Below are 27,411 nucleotides of genomic sequence, written 5' to 3' on the forward strand. Positions count from 1 at the left end.
AGAAAAAATGAAGGTGTTCGGGGCTTCCTGCGTTCTTGGAACCACGTGTCTGGACCATGCATATTACGTGGTTGGTTCTGAGGAGCTCCCCCTGATTCTCCCCTGGTGACACTGACCTTGAATTGGTTGCTCACGCCTTGAAGGTATCTAACTACTTCATGGTATAAAGCTACTTCCAAGGAAGCCAAATCTTGTCATTTCCTGCACTACATTCTCTCACAGACAAAAGGAACAAAATCATGTGGTCCCACTACCCCCTCTGCACAGACCTAATTTGGCACCTATCTTGATGCAGAAAGCTTGACTCCATCTCCCCAGATTTGATCATTAATTGTTCTTAGCTTTTCCCAAGTTAATTTGCTGACTGTGGAGGCCTCACTGGCTGTAGGTGGGTGGGATGAGAGCTTGGAAGCACCATGTGGTGGTTGGTAAATCTGCTGGCAAATAGTCAAGTGGCCTGGTTTCTTGTGTGTGTTTGTGTTTGAAATGCTATTGATAATAAAGCCTCATTTGTTTAGGGCTCTGTATCAGTTATCTAGTGCATAATAATAAACCACCCCAAACTTAGTGGCTTAAAACAACAACCATTTCATTGGCTTCTGATTCTGTGGGTCAGCCATTTGGGCTGGGCTCTGTTAGTCTCACCTGGGGTCACTCATGCCAGCATACTCAGGTGGTGCCTGGGAAGTCCTTGATCTAGAGGACCTCAGCTGGGATGGCTCATCTCTGTCATGTGGTTTCCACTAGCTAAGTCTCCTTCACATGACAGAACTGACCAGCAAGAAGACAGGAGTGGAAGTTGCATGTTCTATTGTCAAAGAAGGTTGTAGGGCCAGCCCATAGGGGAGGGAGTTGAAAATAGACTCCACCTCTTAATGGAATAGCTGCAAAGAATTCATAGCCATTTAAAATTTATCAGCTCTTAACTTTGATATGAAAGCACTTTGAGATTAGTTTATTTAAAATTATTTTATTTTGCCTTAAACCATCCTGGAGTAGGGATGGTGTTGTCAGCCCATCTGAGATAAGTCTAGAAAACAGAGGTCTTCTGTAACATACCCAAGAGTATAATAATAAAGATAGTAATAATAATAGCAAATATTAATGTTGTTCCTACTATATGCCAAGCACTGTTTTAAGTCCTTTACATGTCATAATGCATTTGGTCATTACAAAATCTTATAAGTACTATTTTTATCCCCATTTTATAGGTGAGAAAACTGAGGTACAGAGAGATTGAGTAACTTCCCCCAATGTCATAAAGCTACTGAGTGGCAGAACTGGGTCCACCCAGGCAGACTGGCTCCACATTCCATGCATTAACCCCAAATGCCTGTCAAGTTAATGGAAACTAAATCTACCTGACTTTTAGCAGAGTTCTATGTTAGACCATGTCGTTTTTCTAGAAGCAGGAGGATTGGCGAGGGACACTAAGCCTTTCTGGGTACACCTGTGTGCCCCAACATGGGTCCAGTCACATCGTAGGAGACCGTAATTGGAGATAATAAAGACATTCATAATCCCAGGGAACAGAGAGTAATTCTCCTGGGTGTGTATGTGGAGGGGATGTCTGGGGATGGTGGTGGTCAAGGTCATGGTGTCACTGCTTGTTTGCTGGGGAAGCATTTGCAGAATGAGAATATTTCATAAAGCCCTCCCTGGCCTTTTGGGTAGCCTCTTGTTCTTGGCTTCAGGTATTCAGAAAGGCTCAGCTCCAAAACAGGAATGCTGTGTTTATTTAGCTTTTTGTTTGAGGACTATCCCAGGCAAAAGGTGGGTTGACAGTCTCTATTTTATACAATATTTGTGGAACTAAATTCAGTCCAAACTCCAGGTAGTACCAGGGAGTTTATCTAAGAATGTGACAAGTTTTGCCGACATTTATAAGGTCACCCTCGCAGCTGTGGATGACTCGGCCCATGGCACCCATATCTTATTAATGGGCCTGCAACCCCTTCCTCAGTTTGAGGGTGTGGAGCACGTTTAGGAGCTAGGACTTTGCATTTAGCACTAGGATGGGGAAGAGACCACCAGTCCAAGACCTAAAGGCAGTTATTCTATCCATCTAGCATCTTCTCTCCATCAAATCTTGTTATCTCTTGACCCCACAAAAAGCCTCCTGCTTCTGATGTCCTCGTCCTCCTGTGTTGACTCAGGTTAGCATCACCGACTGTTCTGGCTGCTGGGAGTGTTTGCCACAACTTCTGCATATGTGTGTGTTCACCCTAGACTCCAGCCAGAATCTGAGCTGGAAGGTAGGCAATCAGGACATGCACAGCCCCACCAGAGAAGGCAGAAGGTGGGATAGGGACTAGGGAGACCTGTGTTGCTGGCTGCCCCTCCCCTTCCATCGTCTCTCCCTTCCCTCACCAGGAAACTCCCTGAGGGCCAGATTTCTTGATTGTAAGCAAGAAAGCCTAGGGCTGCTTTCGGCATACCAGTGGAAACCCTGTCACCTTTATAATCTTTTCCTTCAGCTCATCTTGAAGAGTTTATAATCCTCTCTGGCATTAAGCACTTTTTCCTTTGTGGATGCTTGCATCGTTTGATTCTTATTCAAACCAGCTGGGACAGTTTATCCCCCCCGCACAGAGATGAAAACCTGATGGGCAGGTCTCTACAGCAGAGACTCTCCAAACAGTGCTTTCCTGGTGGTTGCAGCTGAATAGCTCAGCCTGCCTTTAGGACAAATGAGAGAACAGAACACAGGCAGGAAGCTTCTTTCGTTTCCAAGGCCTTTGGGGCTGTTCTTTCCTCAGTATAAACGGAATTGCTTCCTCTGATGGATCGGGCCAACAGACCAGTACTCCTTTAGCTCCCTTCTGTTTGATCAACCAGCACTACCAAAGCCTGCGCCTTTGTTTCTAGTAGGCTCCACTGATTAATGTTAGTTTGCCTTTGGCTTTGGCTAACAGCGCCTATTTGAGGGGACTGGCGGTGCCCAGGAGAAGGGTGTGTGTGTGGGGGGAGGTAGGTGAGAGGCAGCTCGGCCTCCTGGGACAGTGGTGAGCAGGATGAGTTAGTGCGCTTAGAACACTGGTTTACCACAAGGTCCTCGAGTGCACACAAAAGTCCCTTCGTGCCTCCTGGAGACGAGGTTTAGTCACCTTATCGCCAGAGGATGTTTCAGACGTGGTATTTTCTTGAATTTGCTGCAGTTTTGACTTGCCCTAGGTTTGTTGGGTTTCATTGTTCCCATTTCTTGTTGGTTTTATGACCCGAGTTGTAGGAAGACAATACCTGAAAGTTTGGGTATGCCCCTCCTGTTTTTTTTTCTTCTCTCTAGCAGTAAAGATGGTTGCATAACAACAAACGCAGGAAGGGAATTAAAAACAAAAAAAAGAACTTTGCTCTAGGCTGGCTCTTGGCAAGGAAGGCTGAGCGGGAGAAGATGGTTAGAATGCATATTCACACATCTGCACGTGCAGCCATCAACTTCTAGTCCACAGTAACAGGCACTTTAGCAACTTTCTTATAATCCTTTTATAATCCAGTGGCTCTTTCTTGAAAGGTTGTTATCAGCAATCCAACCAAAGCACAGCATTTCAAATTTAACCTTATGCAGCTCTTGAAATTTCATCTTCAGGAAGTCTTTCTGGAATAGAGATGAAAACAACTTCTGTGTGTAAACATGACAAGCCCATGGACGATTCTCCTGTTCTCACCACAGTCACTTTCCACTCTTAACCTGTGAACATGGAGTCCTGTTATTAGCTGTGTTTCCCCGCCGTTCTCCAAATGTGGATCCATGTTAGGATGATCAGGGCAAGGGTGCTTACTCAGAGATGGCAGATCTGTGTTAACCAGCCAGTGTGGCACCACCAGAAGGACGGTGAATAAATGTGTTTGGAGGATAATGTCACCTGCAGCACACACTCTGATCATAGGGCCCTGGCTTCTCTTGTGTGTTTAAACTTTAGCTATGCTTTGATCAGGCGTGTGGTCAAGCCTTTTTAGTTAGGTTTTCTTTCAAATCTTAGCAGTATATCCAATCAGATTGTTGCTAAAATCACACATGGTGCAAACCTATTTAGGTATTAGCCAGCAGACTCTAATACAAGGCAGTAATGTAGATGGTTACTTGCCATCTATTAAATCAGTTTATTTTCTATATTTTTTAGTAGCACTTCCTTTGTAATTAAGCAGTATTTAAAAAATTTTTTTATTGAACTATATTGACATAAAGCATGGCGTAAAATGAAGGTGTACAGTGTGTTGATTTGATACATTTGTGTTGTAATAGGGTTGCTGCTGTAGTGGTAGTTAACACCTCAGTCATATCACAGAGTTGTCACTTCTTTTTTGTGGTGGGAATAATCAAGATCTAGTCTCTTAGTGAGTTTGATGATTATAACACAATATTGTTGTTTGTATTCACTATGCTGTGCATTAGCTCTCCAGGACTTACTTGTCTACTAGTTGCAAGTGGACAGAATTTTAGCATATCTCTCTGAAAAGGGTAAATTAGAGTAATGCAATATGGCAAAAAGTGGGGAGATTCAGATTAACTGGGAAATGAAAATCCCTAATGCATTCATGGATTTGCTCCTGAGATTGGTTAAGACTCTGAAAGGAAAATGTTTTCAATTTTCAAGTCTTTAAGATGAACTGCCATATTAGAGGCTTTACTTTCACTTGTCAGCATGTGTGTTTACCCTGTTAGAATAAGACCTAGTGTTAGTTTGATAGAAAGCATTCCTAGACTCACCGAGGCAGTGACCAAGAGCAGAGAGCCGGGTGGTGTTCCTGTAGGATTTCTCTCTGCTGAGGTTGCAAATGTCCTCTCTGCCATTTCTCCCCTATCTCGTTGATCCCTGTTCTCACCAGAGGCCAAACAGGTAGTTCTGTGGATAGCTTTCCTTGAATTGTGAGCTGAAATGCTGACTTTAAATATAGAGTTTTAAGATGTTAGGGAGGAAGTGACATTGATTTATTTGTTCTGTTCTCGGCCAGCCTGAGAAACCTGTCCTGTCAGGTAATGAACAACTGCCTTTCTCCCAACTAGGGACTTCAAGAGAACGATTACTCACCCCATCATTACCGTTCCCCCTGAGTCATCCAGTTTCAATTGAATAAGAATCTCCAGGCAGTGGACTCTAGGGCCAAGCTTCCGGTTTAGTCATATGAATGATATAAATGTGCCCCGGACGTGGAGCCATGGTTCATTCTGGTAAGATACTTTGTAGGTCCGGGTTTTCAGCTATGTGTCTGTTTGAGAAATTATATTGTCCAGTATAGTCAAAAGTGGCCACCTTAATGGTCAATGTAGAATGATTACATGAGTGACCAGACATTCCAGCTGGCCTGTTGTTGATCTATAGGGCAAAGATATGAAAATGAATGGTGGTGGGGGAACTTCTTGCCTATCTCTTCTGAGTAGTGCTGCTGGTTGATCACTGAGTATTCGGTGGGGATCTTAGTAAAGCCCCATAAGGCCCTGTCCTTGTGATGGTGCTGAGAGAGCCTTGACACTTAAGAAGACCTGTGCCATCATAGATGAGGACTACTGAAAGGTAGCTAGAGTCATTTCCATTTGGCAAATACTACCATCCCCTATAATGTCACTGTTCTCAGTACTATTCTTAAGTCCTATTGTATATAATTTGCATGACAAATAAGAAATTGAATTATCCTAGATCAAATTTGGATGTATGAGTAGTTGTAGAGATCCATATTGATTGGCACATGTGTTTAGTTTCAGTTCATTCCAAAATTCAGTTTGTTTCCAAATTCTTAATATTTATCTTCATTGCAGATCTAGAGAAACTTAGTTTTGAGTGGAGCTATCTATTGAGACTTAGTTGAGCAATCACATGTTCATGGAAGAGCTTGACATGTGGAAAAAAAAATATTCAAGACAAAATGTAAGTTTGTGGGTTAGTTGAAAATCTCCGACCTCTTTTACAGATTCTTAACTAATCCTTCCTGGGTTTAAATAAAATCAACAGTTGCTTTTATAACACCTACTCTGTCACCTTTCTCTATCTTCAGGCACTTGAAATACATCATTGAACAACATCAGAATTAATCCAAGGCCCTTTAGCCGGTAGACTGAGTTCCTTGGGGCAGGAACCTTGCCTTCTTCATCTTGAATTCCTAGGACTAAGAAAAATAATGACTAAAAAAATACTTGTTTTCTAAGCAGGTATGTATGAAATAATTAGTAACTGTGAAAATAAATTGTGATCCTGAAGCCCTGGCAGTTGGAAGGCGTGTCCTACAGGGTCAGTGTTAGAAGGAAACGTGGGTATAGGCGGGGGCAGCTGCTCTGGGATTCTTGGTCACGGCCTGCATGGAAAGGCAATGATGCATGCCCTGTGGCACATTGACTTCACCATTGCCCATGATTCCTGTGTTGAAATAGGAGGACTCAGCCCAGACAAATGCTAAGGAAACACAACCAACTCTTTTATTACTCTCTACAACATTTATAGCCAAGTCCTATGCGATGCCCTTATCCTTGAGGCATTCCGACAGTCATTTTAATGATTTATTTTCTTTTTCACAACCAAAAAACAAATAAAATATTTTATCACCTTTTGGGTAGACTTGATGTCTTTCTCTTCAGTTCATCACTTTCTGGGTCTATAAAATTCCCCTTACCTTTCAGTTTTTATAACCCAAGGATAGGAATTCTGTTTTTCTCATTCTTTACATGAGAGCTTTTTTTAGTTCAATTTTTTTTAGTCCAAATCCCCAGCCTGTTGTTGCTGTGGTTGGGGGTGGGAGTGCAGGAGGATAGGGAAAGGAGAACTCAAGAAAGGCCAGATGTTTTCAGTAACACATGATCAGAGGGAAAGGTTTTGAATAAGAGACAAATATTTTTTCAGTGCTATTCTCCACTATTTGGAACTATAAGAACATTGGAGCTATTGGTGCTGAAGGAGAAGTGGTTGTGCTGGTTTAAGAGGAAAATACTCTACGACTGAAATTTGCTCTGTGGTTTCTTTCCCAGGATTTACAATAAAAACCACTAATCTCTATGAGAACCCACAGCATTGTGATTACCCCTCTCCATTCTGAATTGTATGTCTTCACCCCAAGCTCCATGCTTTGCAGCTTGCAGGCTCTTTTTTTCTCTTTTTCCCCTTTTGCTCATTTCTCACTCATTTTCCATATGCGTCTTTACATTAAGGTGTCAACAGCAGGATACTCAGACCAGTCATCATGAGCCATAAAAGCTACTTTACCACATGTGTGGATTTGTGAGGGCAAAGCTTTTCTCAGATAGGTGATTTCAAGTCTGAGTTGACCCAGCATGCGATTGTTTCAAGTGATTTGAGATGTCGATCTCCAGTCCCTCTGGTCTCTCCTCTCCACTGAAGACCACAGAATTGAAAGGGACTTCAGGTCCTTTCCTTCAGGGATCCTAATCTCCCCGTGCAGAAATCCATTTGACAGCATCTCTGTTGGCGGTTGCTCGTTCCTCCTCTACTGGAATTATTCCATTGGCGGGAAGCTCCTTGCTTTCAGGCAGCCCATTCCCTTGTTGAGCATTTCAAAACTTGACCCCAAATCGATCTCCCTGAAGCTTTTGTGAAGTCATCTTCTGAAGTAACTTTCTCTTCTCCAACTATTTGAAAAGTTACCAGTTGAAATTTAACTCTCAATTTCCCCTTCGTTGCACTGAAGTTTTCATTTCTCTGGGCAAGCAAGTGGAGGTCTCTCAAATATTCTAATTAAGGCAGAGGTTTTAGACTCCTCTCCACCCGGGGTATCTGTAGCCTTCTAATTAGAAGTGGACGTTGTATTCCAAAGGTGGTCAGACTCGTGGAGAGGAATTTGCTTGGTCCAGATGTTGTAATCTGAAGATGAGGCTCTGCTGTGCATTAGCTTCTTTAAGCAGCAGCACTATTCCTGTATATGACAGGGTGTTTTTAATTACTAGAAAATTCACATAAACTAATTTCTGTCTATCAAGGTCTTGGTTATTCTGTGCCTATGCTGTTGATAACTTGAACCAAAATGCATAACTTTTTATTTAACATCGTGTTGGTTTCAGCTTGATGCTGTCATCTATCAGCTCTTTTTTCAGATCCTGATTGTGTTATGAAACATAATAGCTGTCTTTCCTGGCTTTGTGCCTTCAGTAGGTTTGATAGGAAATCTTATCTTTGTTTAAGTAGTTGATAAAAATGTTAAACAGCTCCAATAAAGACAAAGTTCTACGGTATACTGCTAGAACATTTAGGGTTAAGGCTCATCTGTTGAAAAACATTATTTGCTACCTCATAATTTGCCATCATTTCCACAGTGATAAAAAATTTTATGTATTGCCTTGCCAAAATCCAGGTTGTGTGTGGAATTCCATTGATTTAGTAGCCTGGTAACCATGTCAAAAAGGAAGGGAGATTTGTTTGCCTATACTCTACCTTCGTTTACCTGTCCTCGACCTTACTAATCACCTGTTTCTTTTCTACTTGCTCCCAAAGCAACTGCTTACTAATCTTCTCCTTCATTCATTAAAATTCAAAGAGACGTTTATTTGTGAATCTTCTGTGTCTAATACAGTACTCAATATATGGCATATGGTTCCTGTCTTCAAAAAAGTTTATAGTCTAGAGAAGGAAAGAGATATATAATTATTATACTTTGTTGATAATATACACATATAGTTGGGTGTGTGTTTATATTACTTTCTACCGTATAATAAATAACACCCAGTAAATGTGTGTCCAAGAGAGCAGACAGCTGCCTGGTGGTGAGATCCAGGACAAGTAGAATTTGAGCTGGGCCTTGCAGGGCAAGGAGTTGATGATTAGTTTTAGAAAGGATGGAAGGGCATTCACAGAAGGGAATAAAGCCTCTGTTGATAAGTGGCCTGTGCCTGGATTCCAGACCCTGGATGACCCAGGCAGTTCTGCCTGCCCCCATGACCTCCTGACTCCCAGACCTGTGGCTTGCACTTGGTCATGTTAACTACTGACTTTCTCACCCTTACCTTAACTATTTGACTCGTAGACTTCCAAACTGTGTCTGATTTTTGGCTTTGTTGGGCCATGCAGGCTAATCAGGTGACTACAGGCCATTGACAGGTCCTGTTTGTAGGCACCTACATCCTAGTTACCCCACAGATTCTACAGACAGATTCTAAGACAGTGGTATTTGATCTAAAGGATGCCATACGCAGCCATCTGGGATGCATATCTGATGGACTTTAAAGTTAGGGTAGCACCTATACTTTAAACCAATAACAATTCTACTAAAAAGAGACCGTCCCCCAAACACACACTCTCTATCCCCAGGCCCTAACACATCCAACTATCTTTACTTTGAAATGTCTCATCTGCTTTCATCCTTAGTTGAATCATTTGGGAAGATTTGAAGCTGATCAATTCAGCTGCGTTTGCATTTTCTAGAGCATGAAAAATGGTGTTTCAGTTATTACATGTGGAGAGATGAGGAATGAAATGAACAGCCTGGTATTTTAGATTGCAGGTGGAATTGGCAGCGTCAGTAGTTAGAGAAACGGCTCCCAAGCACGTGAACTGGGTAAATTCCATCAGCACTGCATGGAGAGAGTAAACTTGGAACACGACTATGGCAGTTTTCTTCAAATGCATTTCCAAGCACTCCTCATTTGGTGGGGAAAAGCTTTTCTTTTTCCATTGTTGGACTTCTGTTTCCATCAAATGTGTGGCCAACTGACTAAGATAGTAACTTGAAAAGCTGGCTGGGATCCTGCTTTTAGCATCCTGGCAGGAAAGAGAGATGTTTATTGTAATTGGGGGTACCTTAGCTATTCTTCCAACTGACCATTTCCTCCTGCCTCTTAGTCCTTTCACCTTGTGCTTTGGGAGCCAGTAGTGTTGGGTTTTGTGCAGAAAATGGATGTAAGTGACCAAGGGCAATGAGACAACTCATGCATTGCTTTTTGGCTTAGAGGGCGGGCATTTTGGGAGTCAAGAGCGGGATGCTGTTCTGTGGGATCTGCAAGGGGTTGGAACAAATGGCTAATGCTCCGTCAACAAATCTCACGCCTATTGGGCCCTTCATGACACCTTCCCTGCAATGAGCAACTTCAGCAGACAGCACGCAGAGCCTGCTGACAGGACTGATAGTGATTCAGCTAAATTTACTGCTCAACAAGAAGGCTCACACAGTGTCAACTTCTTACACGGCCTGGCACTGTCTCCTTCCCCCAAGAGTTTCTTTGCCACAATTGAAAGTAAAAAAGAGACTGGAAGGACACTAACATTTATTAGAGCATTTACTGTAGGCCAGGCATTGTGAAACATATTATTGTTAGTTCACTTAATTCTCACTGTTTCTTATCATTTACTTCTCACCACAGCCATGAAATGGAAATTTTATTGTGCTGATTTATAGATGAGGAAACTGAGACGAGCAAGTTAAGCAACTTGCTGAGGTTAAATGGTTCCTACCAGTGACGAGCAGAGCCGAAGTTTGGGATCCGGACCAGGTCTTCCTGACTGGCTAAATCTAGGATGCCCTAAGCTTGAGAATAACAAGTGCTCCACTGGAGGCTGGAGATTTCAATACTCGGGCTGAGCAGCAATTAGCACAGCCTTTTTAGATAAAATGCAACACACAGGCAATGGTTCCTTGTTCTTTCCGTTATTGCCATCTGATAATGTCAGAGCTTTAATATTTATTTTTCATCTATTGAAAATGTAAAATAAAGACAGCATCTTGTCACCACTGCGGTCTAGCAGTCTGTGCAAAATTAACTCAGTTTTCTATCATTTTACCATCTCCCCCCCTCCCAAATGAGAGTGAGGAGTGCTGCCTTTAGGTCCTGTCCTTTTAGCCCACAACAAACAACCAAAGTGATGGAAGCTATGCAGGAGATGTGCCCTGTTCATAGAGCAGAGCCTGTCCGAGTTCAGAGCTGCATCTCCAGTGACTTCAGGCAGACGCTGGCAGCTAACTCACCTTGCTTTTGAAATTTTGTTTTCCTTTAAACTTGAGAAATGTCTTTAATGCTTTCTTCCAGATACTAATGCATTGTAGACATGATGTTCTAAGGCAAACGACTGTTTTATGAGGTCCTGGAAACCTGTCGGTGGTATATAGTCCTCTCTCTCAACAAGGGTGTATCCCTGTGCTTGCTTCAGCCAGTAGGTCTTGTCAATAAATCCGTCAGAGGCCAGGCCAGTCTGCACAAAGCATGCTTTCTGCCTTCCCGATGGGATGAAAGGCAGCCCTGTGGAGCTTGGTGGGATGGAAATTATTTTTCTTATCCAGCTCAAGACTAAAAGTGTACATCTATCCATTTTCATTCTTGTCTGGCTGCTCCAATGATTGGGAGATTAATTGTTTCTTCATTAGCCAATTTGTAAATTTCCAAGTTTGGGAGTTAGGAAAGAAAGTTCCAGCTATGCCCAGTGATTTTAGAGTCACTGACTAGTGGCAGGAAAGAGAGAGAAGTGCATGCTGGGAGGCCTGCTTTCCTTTCCCAGCGATGCTTAAGTGACATGGTTTAGGAAGAATCAAAAGGGAAGTTTGTGCATCAAGTTATCAGACTGGGGATAAGAGACCCTCAATTTCTCCTGGCATAATTATGGGTCTTCGATGGGGATTAGAAAGCTCTGCAATTATGCAGATGACTTTCAAAGGCAACGCAAGATGTTTCATGTCTCAAACCGAGTCCACCCATCTCCATAACTCTCAGCAGCTAGCTGACAGAGACGATAACTATGGTAAAATCTGGAGCATCCATGTTGACTTGCTTATGAAGCACAGAGAGCTGCGTAACTTATTTTAAGGAGATTTTATATTCCTGACTGGGTGATTAAAAAAACGGGTTCTATTGCTCAGATCAGCACATGTGCCACAAACATAATTTTTCCCCCGGATTTCTAACTGGGATATATTTCTGTTTGCCGTGTTAGGAAGTGCCTGAAAGGTCATTTTGATTTATTATTTTTTAAACTGAGCATTCTGGATGTTGAGGAGTTAATCAGCACAGAGAGTTGCTGTGAATTCATAACGTACAGTGTCTTTTGGAAATGACTCTTGCCACTAATGTCATTGCAAGCAAAGTCACAACCCCTCAGCATTCTCCGTCCTGCAATGGTCACGTGCTTTCCTGCCAGGGGAAAGCTTGTCTTGCTCTGTTGGTCTGTATATCATCTGTATTCAGCCCGGTTTTCCTAAATTTATCCTCGGCAGCATAGTTAGTTTAGGAGTTCTTTTATTTAGATTAGATAATTCACAAAACTGGTAGGAAATTTTCAACCTAAGTTAAAATGGAAACAGCTATAGCTTCAGTCGAAATTTTCTACAAAATTTTATCGCTTTTGTTTATTTTTCTTGACAATGAGAAAAGGAAAGGAAAGACCAGAATTGGAGAGTCTGTCCCTTTGTAACTGGCAAGAAGGTGGGTTCTGGTTTTCTTTTCTCTGGGAAGATGTAGTCAGTGTTTGCTGTCAGAGAAGAGAAACGCTTTCGCTTCAGCAAAGACACTGTCTGTCTCAATAAATACAGTTAGGGTGACGGTAGGCCCTGGGTGAAGAGGGAGGGGAATACTTTTTATGAATGGAATACAAAAAGACAGATTTAATAGGGGCTGTGCTGTGCTTTTTTCCCCTAAACTTCCTAATTCAGTGGGCCATGCAGTAGCAAGTACAATGTTATGTGCTGTTGTACAAGTGAAACCAGCCAATTTAATGATTCTCCGCTTCTGGGGTCATAATTCTTTGGTAACAGTGAGAATTCCAAACCTGCAGCACTTTTTTATATCCCCCAGGGTGCACACATCTCTTTTCTTAAGGTAGGTTTTTTTTTTCTTTTTTAAGATTGGCACCTGAGCTAACATCTGTTGCCAATCTTTTTTTTTCTTCTTCTTCTCCCCAGAGCCCCCCAGTACATAGTTGTATATTCTAGTTGTAGATCTTTCTGGCTCTGCTATATGGGACGCTGCCTTGCTATGGCCTTGTGAGTGGTGTCGTGTCCGCACCCAGGATCCCAGCTGGCGAAAACCTGGGCCACCAAAGCAGAGCCCGCGAACTTAACCACTTGGCCATGGGGACAGCCCCAAGGTGGCTTTTTTGTTGTTGGTGGTGTTTTTCTTTTTTGGGGGATGGGGGGGAATTATCTTAGTCTCTAAAAGGAGTCTAAAGTGAGGCGGAAAAGAAACAAATAAGTGTTGAAAAATGAATGAGTTGGAGAAAAGTATTAACCAGGACCTTTTCTTATTGGAAGCACCCTAAGTTTTATTTGTTGGCAGGAAGCCTAACACTGAAGCAAGCTCTGGGTGTGCACTGTGCCTACTGCTCTGAGCCCAGCCTGGCTGGGTGTATGCAGGGGCTGTGTCCTGATCCTTGTACCACCGCCCGTGTTGGTCTTCCTAGGGCTTCGGGGCACTGGCTCTGCCACAGGCACGGTAAAGGCCCTGAAAGGAATCCTGGCCCAGAGGCTTCAGAGGACATTAAATGATTTTTGTTTTCTGACTTCCTAGTTGCCCAAATCTCACTCCCCCCAACCCCAGCTTTACTGAGGTAAAAGTTACAAATAAAAGTGTATATAAAATTGATGAATAAAATTGTGTTACGATGTACAACACGATGAGTTGATATATGTATACATTGTGAAATGATGACCACAATCAAGTTAATTAACACATCCATCACCTTGCAAAGCTACATTTTTCCTATGGCAAGAACGCTTAAAATCTGCTCTCTTAGCAAATTTCAAGTGTACAATACAGTATTATTACCTGTAGTCACCATGCTGTGCATAGATCCTCAGAACTTAGAACTGAAAGTTTATACCCTTTGACCAGCATATCCCCATTTGCCTCACTCCCCAGCCCCTGGCAACCACCATTCCCCTCTCTGTTCTATGATTTCGACTTTTTCAGGTTCCACATCTAAGTGAGATCATCCTGTATTTGCCTTTGTCTGTCTGGCTTATTTCACTTAGCATAATGCCCTCAAGGTCCATGTCTGTTGTCGCCAGTGGCAGGATTTCTTTCTTTTTTATGGCTGATAATATTCTACACACATATACCAAGAAAATATATACCACACTTTTTTTCATTCATTCATGTGTTGACATTTAGGTTGTTCCTATATCTTGGCTATTGTGAATAATGCTGCAGTGAACGTGGGAGAGCAGCTGTCTCTTGGAGATACTGATTTCATGTCTTTCAATTATATACCCAGAAGTAAGATTGCTGGATCATATGGGAATTCTACTGTTAATTTTTTGAGGAACACCTGTACCATATTTCATAGTGGCTGCACCAGTTTACATTCCCACCAACAGTGCACAAGAGTTCCCTTTTCTCCACATCCTTGCCAACATTTGTCATCTCCTGTCTTTTTGATAATATCCTAACAGATGATATCTCATTGTGGTTTTGATTTGCATTTCCCTGATGATTAGTGATGCTGTATACCTTTTCATGTACCTGTTGGCCATTTGTATGTCTTCTTTGGAAAAATGTCTATTCAGGTCCTTTGCTCATTTTTAATCAGATTGTTTTTTTGCTATTGAGTTATATGAGTTCTTTATATATTTTGGATATTAACCCCTTATAAGATATTGATTTGCAAACATTTTCTCCCATTCCATAGGTTGCCTTTTCATTTTGTTGATTATTCCCTTTGCTGTTCAAAATCTGTGTCAGTTCCCAAATTAAAGCAGTTGAAAATGCCCCTCAGGTGGCCTCACCCACTCTCTGATCTTGGACCAGGCCCTACACCTGTCTGTCCTGCTTGTCTGTGCCTGACACTGGACTAGATCAGTGCTCTTCAAATGTTTTAAGCTATGGAACCCTTTACTGAAATGAAATTTTAAAAAATATCCTAATAAAAGTAATTTTATAAAATTAGGCTCATTCTCATTTAATTCTGGGTGAGGGACCCAGAGTACCCCCACCCCACGCAGATCCCCTTCATCTGTTGGAACCCCAGCAGGCCTGTGGGCTACTTCCAGTCCAACCTGATGACAGGGTGGCTAAGAGCAGGAAGTTCCACTAAACCAGGGCCAGGTAATTTTACCTTTGTCAATCCTGAAGCCTGGAGACAGCGTATCTCACAAGTTTTAAGTCGACCAACCTAAAATGATAATCCATCATAAATTTGTAAATACCAATTTTCATTCTCTTTTATATGCTCTATTCCTGGTAACCAGAGTATTTTTACTGTCATTTTAGAGTATTTTGCTGTTGCACAACAATGTGCAAATGAATGTGGGTGATGAATTCTGCAAAGCATACCCATCTCAACACCTTGAACAATGCCAGCCCCTTCGCCACCCCCTCCTGAATTCCAAAACCTATACTCTTTGCCCCCCACCTCCTACCCCTTTAACCTCTCTACCACACAAACACCATGTCAACTTTCTTAAACTCTGTATGTCAGTCTCCTTCAAAAAGTAGTCTCATTGTTTGAAAACCAAAACTCAACTCATGACTCTGAATTTCTGAAACTTCCTTGATTATTTAGTTTTCCCTTCAAACTCTATTCCCACTTCCTACTAATACACATCCCATTTCAGTAAGTCATAGTCTCCCTATTTTCTGCCTCCAACCCCATGGTCATGCTCTTTGTCCGTCTCTCTATCTTTTCCCCATGAAGACGCTCCATCCTTTTTGTCACCTACCAATATCCCTGACAGCTCACCCTCAGGTCCTTCCATGCTCTGTCTTCTCCCTCTCGTGGTACTTAGCAAGGAGGCTGCGTGATGTGACAGCAAAATTACAGAACAGAGAGACAACACTAGGACTACTGTCCTGGAATTCTGCCACTTATTTGCAAGGTGTCCTTGGCTAAGCCCCTTGACCTCTTTGGGTCACAGTTTCCTCATCTATAAAATCTTATATTTTAAAACTCCACAGTGGTTATCAAACTGCTGACCACACAGCAGGTACCTCTTATGGATTTGTTTAGTAGAACTTTGATCTATGATATTCTACTACTATTCTATTCAAGTACCTACTATTTTTGGTATGCTGGCAGTAGAAGTCCTTTAATTATCAGAAGGATACTTGAAATTCTATATCCTCCCAAAGCAAGATTGAAATTCTAAGGATTTGAAATGGATGTGGAAGACCTTAGAAGCTGGGTAAATAAGTTGTTTGGGTATGATACTCTCTTGAAAACTAACTCAAGGTGAACTCCGTTCTAAGCCCAGTTGGAATGAGTTTGGCAGTCAGTCCCCAAGTCAGTGTAACCTTTTTAAAACTCTGTAGGTACTCACAACCAACAGGGAGAAAGTTCCAGTGAGGATGCCCCCCAGACTATCATAACTTACGTCGGGATTCACTGAGTCAACCGCTTCAATCCAAAACAGCAAAACAGCCCTTTGCTGGCTTCAGGAGATTATGTATTTTACCAGTCCACATGACTTTGCATTCAACTTGTTCCTAGTCAATTATATGCCCTGAAAATAAGTTCTTGTATTAAGTTATGTCCATTGTAAGAGTGAATGCTCTTAGGGCTTCATAAAGGGGTGGCAAATACTTGTTCATGTATGGGATGATTATTTCATTTTGTATCACAGGGAAATATACCATTGTTTTTAGATAACTAGAATGCCTTCAGGAAAATAAGGTGAACGTGTTGCAGTAACCTCTATGGGGAGGGGAGGGGTATGCTAGGTACCACTTACTGCACTGGAGGTTTAATTTGTGATGGGGAAGCTGGTGATCAGTAAAAATTGATGTCCCCCCTCCCAAGCTTGATATATCTAGTGTAGCTTATGCTTCTGGAAGAATTGAACTGTGTTGGAAGAGTGACATTTTGGAGCCAAGAATGGGGACAAGGGAGCTATGGAGTGTGCTGAAAATCCTCGAAGTACCAGGATACCCAAGTCCTGGTTTAGGTTGTGTAGACTGAGCCCCCACACAATGCCTGGTCAGTGTGCAGATCCAAGTGCCTGTCTGCACCCATTCGTTCCCTCCGGCGATGTCTAAGCAAAGGCTCAGCTTGCATGCTTCCTTTTTTTGTCTAAAGAAAAAAATTTTTTCTTGAGACAGTTCCTCTCCTTGGCCAAACTAAACATCTGCAGATTTGTTCTTCGCAGAATTTGCTTATTTCTGGGAGCTTCCCTGCATGGTTTCAGCATTAATAATATGCTTCACTACCTACAAAAGCTACCTCATTTTTAGAAAAGGAAATAGAGTTAGTCATGCTTCATAATCCACTGTCCTTATAGCAGCTGCCACATGTTGGCCGTTTGTACCTGGATTGCCTTCATCGCTACATTCAGATCAGTTTAGGGCATGGACCATGTCTTACTTAAATTTTTATTTCTAGTTCCTCATACAGTGCACAGTAGGTATTCAAGAATGTTTACTGAAGAACTAGACAAGGAATATATATATATATATACACACACATACACACAAATATATGGGATATGTGTATATATATTTATGTATATGCATTTTCAATTTTAAAAGTTTATTTGATTAGTACTTTCTCAGCTAAGAAGAACTCCAGAGATAAATTTGGATTGATGATGCTGAAACATGACACTTCCAATCCAGGCTCAACGGAATTACCCACGCAAAAGGAAGCCAAATGTGATGGGTGGCCATGCCGCAGCTGCAGAACGTCACCCAGTTTTCTTAGGGCTGTCCTCCTGCGGGGTCCAGGGAACCTGCACTCTCTGCTTTCCTTCATAAGCTGCCACTGCCGTAAGGTATAGGAAGTTAACTAAAAGCCTAAGCAGGGGTGGCTCTGTTTTTTTGTATAACTACCTGGTAGGTCTCATTAAAGTGTTAAATTCCTGAGGTTCTGGAATTTTCCTTGAAGGATTTCATAACCAAATCGGGCTTGTTAGGATGTTGCTTATTACAGTTGCTGCTGTATTCCTGAGGAAAGCTCCTGATTGCATGTCAGTTTGATACTTCTGTACTTCAGTCTCTATCTCTTTCTCATACAGATTTGCAACCTTTAAGTGTTTTGAGTTAATGGTGAGAAGTCAGATAATCTTTGCTGTAAGATAGGTACTGAGCACTAGCCATGTGACTTAGCACTCACAAGTCCCTGTCTTTCCTGCCTTCTCATTTTAGCATGCAGTATGCACATCCCCTATGCTAGTGTCTGTTCTTCTTATTAAATCCATTGTCCCATAAAGTGTTCCTTAAAAGAAAACGTGATTTTACTTTCATACCTCCTTTCTTCATTCCACAATATTCAGCCAACATTTGGGCCCCGCTCTGTGCCAAACCCATTGCTGGAGATAAAAGACTCCTCCTGCCCTCAGGGAGCTTGAATATGGTGAGAGGGGAGACGGGTACCTCCCTTTGCTCACATTTCTTCTTCCCATTGGAGAATCTGGCACCACAGCCTGAACAGTTGCATGGGCTTCTGGGGCATCCAGGGATTAAAGGCAAGGTTTTCTCAGTGGACTGATTAAAGAAATGGAGGAGAATAATTAGGCTCTGAAGCCCCAAATTTGAACAGTCTCACATTAACCTGGTAAAACAGCAGCCTGATTGCCATCCGCTGACACTCCGCCCACGGACAGGGAGCAGGTATTCTAGGCTGGCCAGGCCTCCTACCAGCAGAGCCGGGGAAGTGTCCCTGATGAGAGCAATTACAGTGACGCCCAGAGCCGGTTCATGATTTGCTTAATCACAGTCACTTCACTGAACTATGGTTTCAGCTTAGGAGATTTTAGGGGGAAAAAAAATGCAAGGTTTGGAGAGAAAGAAAGGAAGCAATTAGGGAGAGAGAATTCAAATGGATTCTCCTGCCTAGTCAGTGTGGGGTTGGCAGAAATGAAGGCAAATGACATCAATGACCAGGTGTAAATAGAAGGAAGCTGATTTGGAAAATGGGTCCTTTGAGTCTTGTTTGGGTGAGAACCATTGAGATCACAAAAGGAAGCAGCTGGTAAGTTCTGGAAACCTTTTTGTATAAGCCCAGAATTTGAATAATGCACTAAATGGAGTGCAGTGCATATATTTAAATATTTATGTACAAATGGCTGTCATTTCTTAGGCTGCTCTGTCATGACTTGATACAGTTGTTTTCAAGTGATCATTTTCTAGATGCTCAGAAGGCATTGTACAGAAGATGAGAATCACAGCAAACCAAAGAAAAGGTAGAAGAGACTATTATAAACCAAATATATCCATCCTGGCTTGCCATTTAAGAAGTTTGGGAGGCAGTATAATATAGGGATTAGGATGGAGGAGCTTGGAATTAGACCTGAATTTAAATTTTATCCATGATTTACTAGCTTTGTAGCCTTGGGTAAGTTAATTTAAACTTAAAGTTCAAATTCCTCTCTTTAAAACCTGAAATTCCTCACCTGTAAAGTGGGGATAATATTAGCACCCACCTCACAGGGGTGTTGTGAGAATTAAATGAATTAATGGTGTTAGGTGTCTGACACCTACAGGCTCTCAATAAATGTTAGCTTAAAAAGGAGGTTATTCTGTGTGAGGGTGCATGGAGGAAACCATTAACAAATCATTGGAAAGTCAGATCTCTGTGCAGGAACTTTGTTTTAGGGGTTGAAGCTGTAACAGTGGACACAACAATTCCTGGCACATAGTAGGTGGTCCATCAATACTGATTGAATAACTGAACAACTGTGTTAAGTCCATCTAGAGTGTATAAATTGGATTATCTTATGAAATTAATTAAAATGTACATTTTAAATGAGGAAAGTATAAGGAAAGAAATACTGGGTGAAAATTTTGAGTGAGGCAAAGGTATATTTTTCAAATAATTAGCCAAGAAAATGTCCTCTCATTTCCCATCACGGACAGAGTTTGATTCCGTTTGCTTCCCTAAGATCACGTGATTTGGGGGAACATTTTTATAAAGTTCTAGATGGTCTCTGCCTGGATGCAGCATTCCTGGTTCCTTTTCCTCTCCTGTTTGGATAATGTTAAGAAGAGACTGTAGGAGAGAGACAAGCACACATTTAAACTACTGATTATAAATACTCTTTTCTCCCATTTGTTTCCAGATCATGACAATTTAATACCCCCTTGTGATGGAAACAGAGGGTCAGAGGTGCCAGATCCTGGAGTCTAACTGCATCACTGCTCTCCCATTTGTAAATAGGCCCCACCCAGGGTCTCTTATCAAGGCAGGGCTGGTTGGTTCTGCCCTAGTCTGTGTGCAGTGCCTTCCTCTGCTCCCCGGGGTTCCAAGCCCTTGCGTAGAGGGTGGGGAAAGGGATTGATATTCTCTGCCTAACCCCAGCCTGAAGTCATTTCCCGGACAAGAGGTGGTGAACAAAGACTGCCTTTGGAGGAAGACATACAAATTTGCCAAAGAAAGGAATGCAGTTCTGGGACTGCCTAGCTCCAGGATTTATGTAAATCATTCAACACTAGTAAAGTTGAAATTATGAAGTGAATAATTTCCACTTGTACTATAGCTAATTAGTCTAAGGAAAATGGTGACAGAGGATGTATTCTGTAACTTCTCAAGAGGTAGCCCTGGAAGGCTGGCTCCGAAGAGAGTTTTAAACATACCTCTAAGACGTTACCTGTGGGTAGCTAGAATTTATTGAGTTTGTATTATCTTCCAGTCATTATTCTAAGCTTGAGACATGTGAACTCACTCACTAGAGGTCATTATTTTTTTATTATCTGCTTTTTATAATGAGGAAACTGAGGCACAGGGAGGTTAAGTAACTTGTGCAATGTTAGCACTAACTTTTAACACTGGATTCCATATGGAAGGAAACGGAAATGCTAAGAAATAGCCCAGCTATAGCAAAATATTTAGCTTGTCACTTAGCTAGCAGGAATTTCCCCTTACTCTATGTACACAAGGCACCATTGCATCCTTTCCTATGGGAATGGGTTATAGCCCCCTCTTACCCATGAAGCCTTCATGCTAGGGGCTAAGAGAGAGGCTTCCCAGGCCACCTCCTCTTGTCTACTCCAAAGACTGAAATCTGGGATCCCAGAACCTCAAATGCAGGCATGGGAGATGAACGATTTCTCATATTTCAAAGAGCCTAACAGAAATTGTTCATTTAGATGCACTAAAGCAATGTGGGCTTATGAGTGTATAAAAACTGAGTTTTTTTCATTTGTTCAAATTATCTATCATGTTAATGTAATAATTTTGTTATTTTGTGTGGGTCAGACACTCTTCTTGGCAATTGTGCATTTTTAATCTTAAAAATGGGTAACTATCTTCTACATCTAGTTTAGATAAATCCTTCTAAAGATGCAATCTGGGGTCTAGAGTCGGGGCAAGATAGAAATGGACCTTGGGGATGAAAAAAGTAGAACCACTTGGCCTGTAGTGTAAGAGAGATGGGTAGCTCAGAGTCAACAATCCCCATATCTTGAATGGATCCAACGCTTCTGTTCTGGAAGAAGCCAGTGCTCCTGGCTGTTTATCTTCCTTACATTCATAATCTGCTCTTGTTGCAGACAGCTGTGACTGTGTTCTTACTAAACTCTCAGGGGACTTTACCAAAGGAATTAGCAAAATGTAATTAGGATGGTGAAATTGTTTGGTAATCTCATCCCTGCAATCAAATGATACATTTCAAAGCCAAACAAAAATGCTATTTTGTGTCATCTGCTCTTTGGATTTTCAGGCCCCTGGTCCATTGGAGAGAACTATAGAGCTTTAACTATGTAGTAGATGCTTAATCATAAACTACAGAGCCAATTGAGCTCTTTAAGTTTTTAATAACTTCTGCATTCATATGGATCAAAAATCAAAACACTGAAATGAGGTATATTCTGAGAAGTCTCCTTCCACCTGTTCCCTTATACTATACTTTTTACTTCTGCCCATCCACCTACAGGCCATCACTTCTATTAGTTTCCTATGTATTGTTACTGAGTGTATTTAAGCATATATAAGTAAATATGTATCATGTTTTTATTCCATTATCTAATGTAAAAAATGACATTAGATAGTCATATCTCTATTTCTGTCTATCTCCATTCATCTATATATAGAGAGATATATATATATCTCCTAGAACTTTTTTCACAGCAGGATATAGGGATCATCCTCATTTTTTTAAATGGCTGCATCATATTCCATTGTGTATATGTATATATTTGTACTTTTGTTATCAGTGCCATCCAGTCAATTCTGACTCCTTGTGACCCTGTGTACAGCAGAGTGGAACCCTGCCTGGTCTTTTTTGTGCCTTCCTCTCACCTTCTGGCACAATATCAGACAATACTCTGCTGCTATTCACAGAGTTTTCATGGCCAATTGTTTTGGAAGTGGGTGGCCAGATCCTTCCTGATATGTCTTAGTCTGGAAGCTCTGCTGAAACCTGTGCACCATGTGACCCTGCTGGTATTTGAAATCCTGATGGCATAACTTTCAGCATCACAGCAACGTGCAACCACCGCAGCATAATGACCAACAGATGGGTGATGTGGTTCGCTGAATGGAAATGAACCTGGGTTGTGGTTGTGAGAGCGCCAAATCTTAACCTCTAGACCACCAGGGCTGGCTATATATATATATATATATATATATATCTATCTATACACACACACATACACACACACACACATACACACACACACATGCATATACTCTTTTTGAGGGACACGGGTTGTTTCTGATCATTTGTTATTACTAACAGTGCTGCAATAACTATCATGGCAATATATTATTGTGCATGTATGCAGGCTATATGTGGAAAAAATTCCCAGAAGTGAGATTTTGGGTCAAGGGCAAATGCATTTGAAATTTTTTTTTTTTTTGGTAAAGAAGTTTGGTCCTGAGCTAACATCTGTTGCCAATCTTCCTCTTTTTGGTTGAGAAAGAGTATCACTGAGCTAACGTCTGTGCCTATCTTCTATTTTATGTGGGATGCCGCCACAGTGTGGCTTGAGAGTGGTGCTAGGTCTGGGCCTGGAATCCTAACCTGCAACCCTGGGCTGCCAAAGCAGAGTAGACGAACTTAACCACTACACCACTGGGCCAGCCCCTTGAAATTTTAATAATGTTACCAAATTGCTTCTTAAGGGTCACATTCCCACCAGCAATATATAAAAATGACTGATTTCCCATGGTCTCCTCAAAAGAGAGTGTCAGAAAACATTTATATCTATCAGACTAGTGAAAATTTGGAAGTTATAAAGTATACTTTTACTTTATACTTCTCCTACTCAAAAAGATGCTTAACTTTTCTCAAGGCACTTAAAGGCCATTTTACTTATGTACTTATTTATTTATTTTTGGTGAGGAAGATTGTCCCTGAGCTAACATCTGTTGCCAATCTTCCCCTTTTTGCTTGAGGAAGAGTGACCCTGAGCTAACATCTGTGCCGATCTTCCTATATTTTGTATGTGGGACACCACCACAGCATGGCTTGATGAGTGGTGTGTAGGTCCGCCCCTGGAATCTGAACCTGAGAACCCCAGGCTGCTGAGGCGGAGCTCGCAAACCCAACCACTATGCTACGGGGCTAGCCCCTTATTTACTTTTCTGTGGAATGTCTATTAATGTTTTTTGCTAGTTTTTCTGTTGAGTTGCTGATAATTTTCTTATTGATTTCTAGCAGCTCTTTCCATATCAGTGAGATTATTCATTGTTTTGTCTGTGGTATGAGCTGAAAATATTTTCCCCAGGTCATTATTTGCTTCTTGACTTTGCTTATGGTATTTTTTTTGCCATGCAGAAGTTATTGTTGTGTACTGTAATTGAATTTATCAAATTTGTCAAATTTAATTTTATACTTTCTGGGTTTTGAATCATAGTTAGAAAGGCCTCTCCCCACTCCGAGGAAGTCACTCATATTTTCTTCTGGTGCTTTTAAAAAAACCATTTTATTATGGAAAATTTTAACCATATGCAAATTAGAGAAAATAGTATCATAAATCTCAACTACCCATCGTCCAGCTTCAACAGTTGGGAGTATTTTACCAATCTTATTTTTCCTATTGTCCCATCCATTTTGAGAATATTTAAAGCAAACTCCAGATATCATATTATTTTCTTTGTAAGTGCATCAGTATCTGTCAATAACATATAAGGACTTTTGTGAACATAACCTCTATATCATTATTACACTAATAATTCTTTAAGATTGTCTAATACATTCTGTGTTAAACTTGTCTCTTCTGAAACTTTTATGGCTTTGTTTTTTGTGTGTACAGTTCAAGGTATGTATCCAACATTATTTTTTCCTGACCTAGTTGTCCCAACTCAACTTCTTAAAGTATATCCTTACCTTACAGGATTGAGAAGCCACCTTTACCATGTAACAAATTCTCATGTGTATTTGAGTCTATTTCTGGACTTTCTATTCTATTCCATTTGCTTATCTACTCGTATGCTATTACTATACTGTTTTAATTATTGTAGCATAAGAGAATGTTTTAATGTCTATTAGGACTAGTCATTCCCCAAATGAAATAATAAGTCATCTACTCCAACTCATGCTATATAAAAATGGTAGAAAATCATGGTTCACAATCCAGCCTCCTCAGGTCAAGGATGGGCCTGGTGATTTAGAAATCGACAAGGAATGGAGTTGGTTGTGTGAGAGTGAACATGGTTCCTGAGGAAAGAAATAGTAATAACATAAAGGCGGGAAACCCCGGGTCAGGACCTTATCTAGGATAGGGGAGGAGGAAGAGGAACAGGAAAGGAAAAAGGACATGGTTTTGGTGATTGAAGCTTGCTTCTCCCTTGCAAATAGCCAATCCTGATTCTCTTTGGCAAAGTCATAAAGGCCGATGGTAGAGAAGGTTGAAGTATTTGCTATATGCATGCTCTATGGAACCGATCAGAGACAGTATGCTACAGAGCAGCAAGGGCGTGGGTGGAGTATGTCAAGGAGGCTGTGCCATCATTCTGCTCTGGGCCATTCACAGGCCTGGACAGGCAGTAACCCTGAACTCCTGTGTGCTGGCCTGTGCCTCTGAAGGTGCAAGAGTGAACCTCACCATGCATTTCCTAGGAAGAGGGATGAAGATGTATTATTTTCAGCCCTTTTTCCAGGAGACAGTACTAAATCTACCTAACAAGATAATTTTACAGGAACAGATCTGAGAGAGATGACTTCTAATATGAATTATCGTGGGAAAGACATCTAAAGTATTTAGCAGGGGCAAATTATGATATTTTTCCCCCTTTTGAAATGCACAAATCTGCTAGACTCTGTCCGCACCTTCACAAAAGCCCAGAGAATGATAAAGTGGTCAAGCATGGGGATAAGGCCTGGATTCCGGAGTGGACGGAGACCGAACCCAGATTACTGCATTCTGACTTCATTGCCCAGAAGACACCCTTAATAATCTTTGGCATAACCCGTAACCTCCTCATCCCCAGTTCCCTCCTTATAACCTGCCGATTAGCACACCACACTTACCTCAGAGGGATGCAGGGAAGATTAATTAGTGTCAGATGGGAAAGTTCTTTGACGATGAGTCATTTGGTACTGTGAGTGTGCTAATTTGAGGCTGCACAGCCATGAGTTGGGGTAAGTGCCTGCTGCTGAAACCCAGACACCAAAGCAAATGGAAATCAGTCTGCCTGAGTTAGGGGAATGGACTTTGCAAACTGAATGAATAAGTGAAGTCTACCTTATTCAAACGATTGTTCAATGATTACTTACTGAGTATCTATCCAACACAAACAGTACTGGGACAGCCATGGTGGCATTAGGGGGAAGGTTAATGAGTTATGATAAGTCCTGAAGTACAGGCACTATGCTGGCTGCTGGAGAGGTTTTTACCCACAATGGAAGACGATAGCCCAGAATTACCACTCCCTGGACCAGAGGTCTTCTTTGCCATCAGTGATGTGAGCTGGCCGTCAACTACAGTGGGGCTCCACATTCTGGCATACTCTGAATAATAAGGAGGGTCATTGGTACTTCTTCAGCCTCCTCACTTTCCAGATGTCAACTTTGTCAAATCCCTAAGCTAGTCATCTTTCTTAGATGCTTTCTGTGAGGAGAATTTTGTGTCCATTAACAAAAAGGGAATAGAAAAGAGAAGAATCCCTCTTTTGGCCTCTTTGACCTATTGCATACCACTGTTTTAAAAAGTACATTCAAGCTGTGTTTTATTTTAAGCACAAGGTAAAAGGGACTATTTGAGGCATTATCATAGAACACTTTCTTTGCCAATAGGAGTTTTATGGTCTGGAAATTGGTACAGAATATGGATGAGATCTCAATGTACATTCCAAGCTGAACTTTTTTTTTCTTCTCCCCTTTCAGATGTCCTTGAGTGAGGGTAGCAGGGAGTGAAAAAGGAGGAGGAAGAAAGAAAATTGATTAAGAAAGGTAGTTTGAGTAACTTTGGAAGGTGAAGTAAAGGGCTTCTCTGGGCCAATGAGGCTACTAAGAACATTATCCCAGTAGGAAGGTTTGGACTGCTGAGGACAAGAGGTAACCATAGAATAACCAGAGGGCAGTTCAGGAGAACGTTCTTCATTTAAGTGAGAAGCCTATTGCCATGCAAAAAGCTAGTGTTGTTTCTTGAAATAAAAGATTTTAGGAAGGAGAGTATAGGCCAAAATACCATGGCATTAATATGGGACTCCATATTAATGATCAATAATATTAATTCAGTGTTTAGTGAATTCATTGCATTTAAATAAACTTATCTCTCTGTGCAAATATTTATAGGTCCTATAATGCAGTAGGAGGGTGCAGCCTTGAGTATCCTAAAGCTTCAGTGGGCTTCCGTGCTATTTCCATAACAATATGTGGTATTTTTTCTCAGCTCATTTATCTTGGCTGTCTCTCTACTTATTTAACAATGTTTTTCAATGATGGTGAGAGCAGAAAATTTTTGTGGGGTTTGACCTTTTTCTGGAGGGGCAAAAGGTGAATTTTTGTGCCGTTTTGATATTTACATGAGATTATAAAATATTCTTTAGCCAGATTTATCTTCGGTTAATATTCTCATTTTCTTTCTAAAACCTTCATTCTTACTCTGATTGGTTTGTGGCATAAATCAATTGTTGGAAATCCAATCATTGGCGTCCTATAACCCAATGGTAACAATTGCTCTTCTGCTTTCCTAGTAAAGAGGTACTGTTTATTCACTGTAGCTGTTCCTATCAACAGCTCTGCTATAACAAGCCAGGATCCTGGTCCAGAGTGGTTCTATTCCTGGTATTTCAAGTCTTGATGCAAGGCTTAGTCAGGGTCCTGGAAGGAACCAGATGGCATATTCAGAGCGGTGTTATTTTAGAGAATCGACAAGGGGCTGTCTACAAGGGTGTAGGCTAGATTTGGGGAATCCAGTAAGTGATAGTACTGAACTCCAGACTTAGGAACAGAGAAGAGCCATTTTTATCCTTAGGCCTAAAGGACGAGGGGAGAAAATGGTTACCAGACCCCTGGAGATGGTAGCTGGGGAGTTGGCCACCTGACAGGAGCTGAGGGATATGATGACAACCTGGCAGGGAGACAGTCAGGAGAATACACACTCTGGTCTCACTCTCTTCCCACCCTCCAATCTGCCAGGCCCACCATTGACCAAACCAAACTGGAAGTCATGGGAAAGGAAAC

The 27,411-nt window shown here is 41.5% G+C and overlaps 1 protein-coding gene and 1 long non-coding RNA gene across 34 annotated transcripts in view; one reads left to right on the plus strand and one right to left on the minus strand.

Moving 5' to 3' along the window:
- The window catches only part of LYPD6B (LY6/PLAUR domain containing 6B), a 170,125-nt gene that overhangs the window by 122,180 nt on the left and 20,534 nt on the right, over positions 1-27,411 (plus strand). For 4 of the 33 annotated variants that reach the window (XM_070241842.1, XM_070241847.1, XM_023622859.2 and 1 more), the window contains 2 exons: positions 5,006-5,170; positions 5,992-6,145. The exons of 26 other annotated variants lie outside the window; for them this stretch is intronic. The gene's annotated coding sequence lies outside the window, so the exon portion shown is untranslated. The remainder of the gene's footprint in view (positions 1-5,005; positions 5,171-5,991; positions 6,146-27,411) is intronic. 3 more of the 33 variants (XM_070241844.1, XM_070241850.1, XM_070241857.1) reach the window with 1 other exon arrangement.
- LOC138918767 (uncharacterized) lies at positions 935-25,416 on the minus strand. Its single transcript, XR_011428491.1, has 5 exons — positions 25,255-25,416; positions 18,091-18,328; positions 16,225-16,353; positions 14,970-15,026; positions 935-3,595 (listed from the first exon to the last, which is right to left on the minus strand). It is a non-coding gene; the product is annotated as an uncharacterized lncRNA (long non-coding RNA).

Source organism: Equus caballus, chromosome 18 (genome assembly GCF_041296265.1).
Source record: "Equus caballus isolate H_3958 breed thoroughbred chromosome 18, TB-T2T, whole genome shotgun sequence".
Lineage (NCBI taxonomy): Eukaryota > Metazoa > Chordata > Mammalia > Perissodactyla > Equidae > Equus > Equus caballus.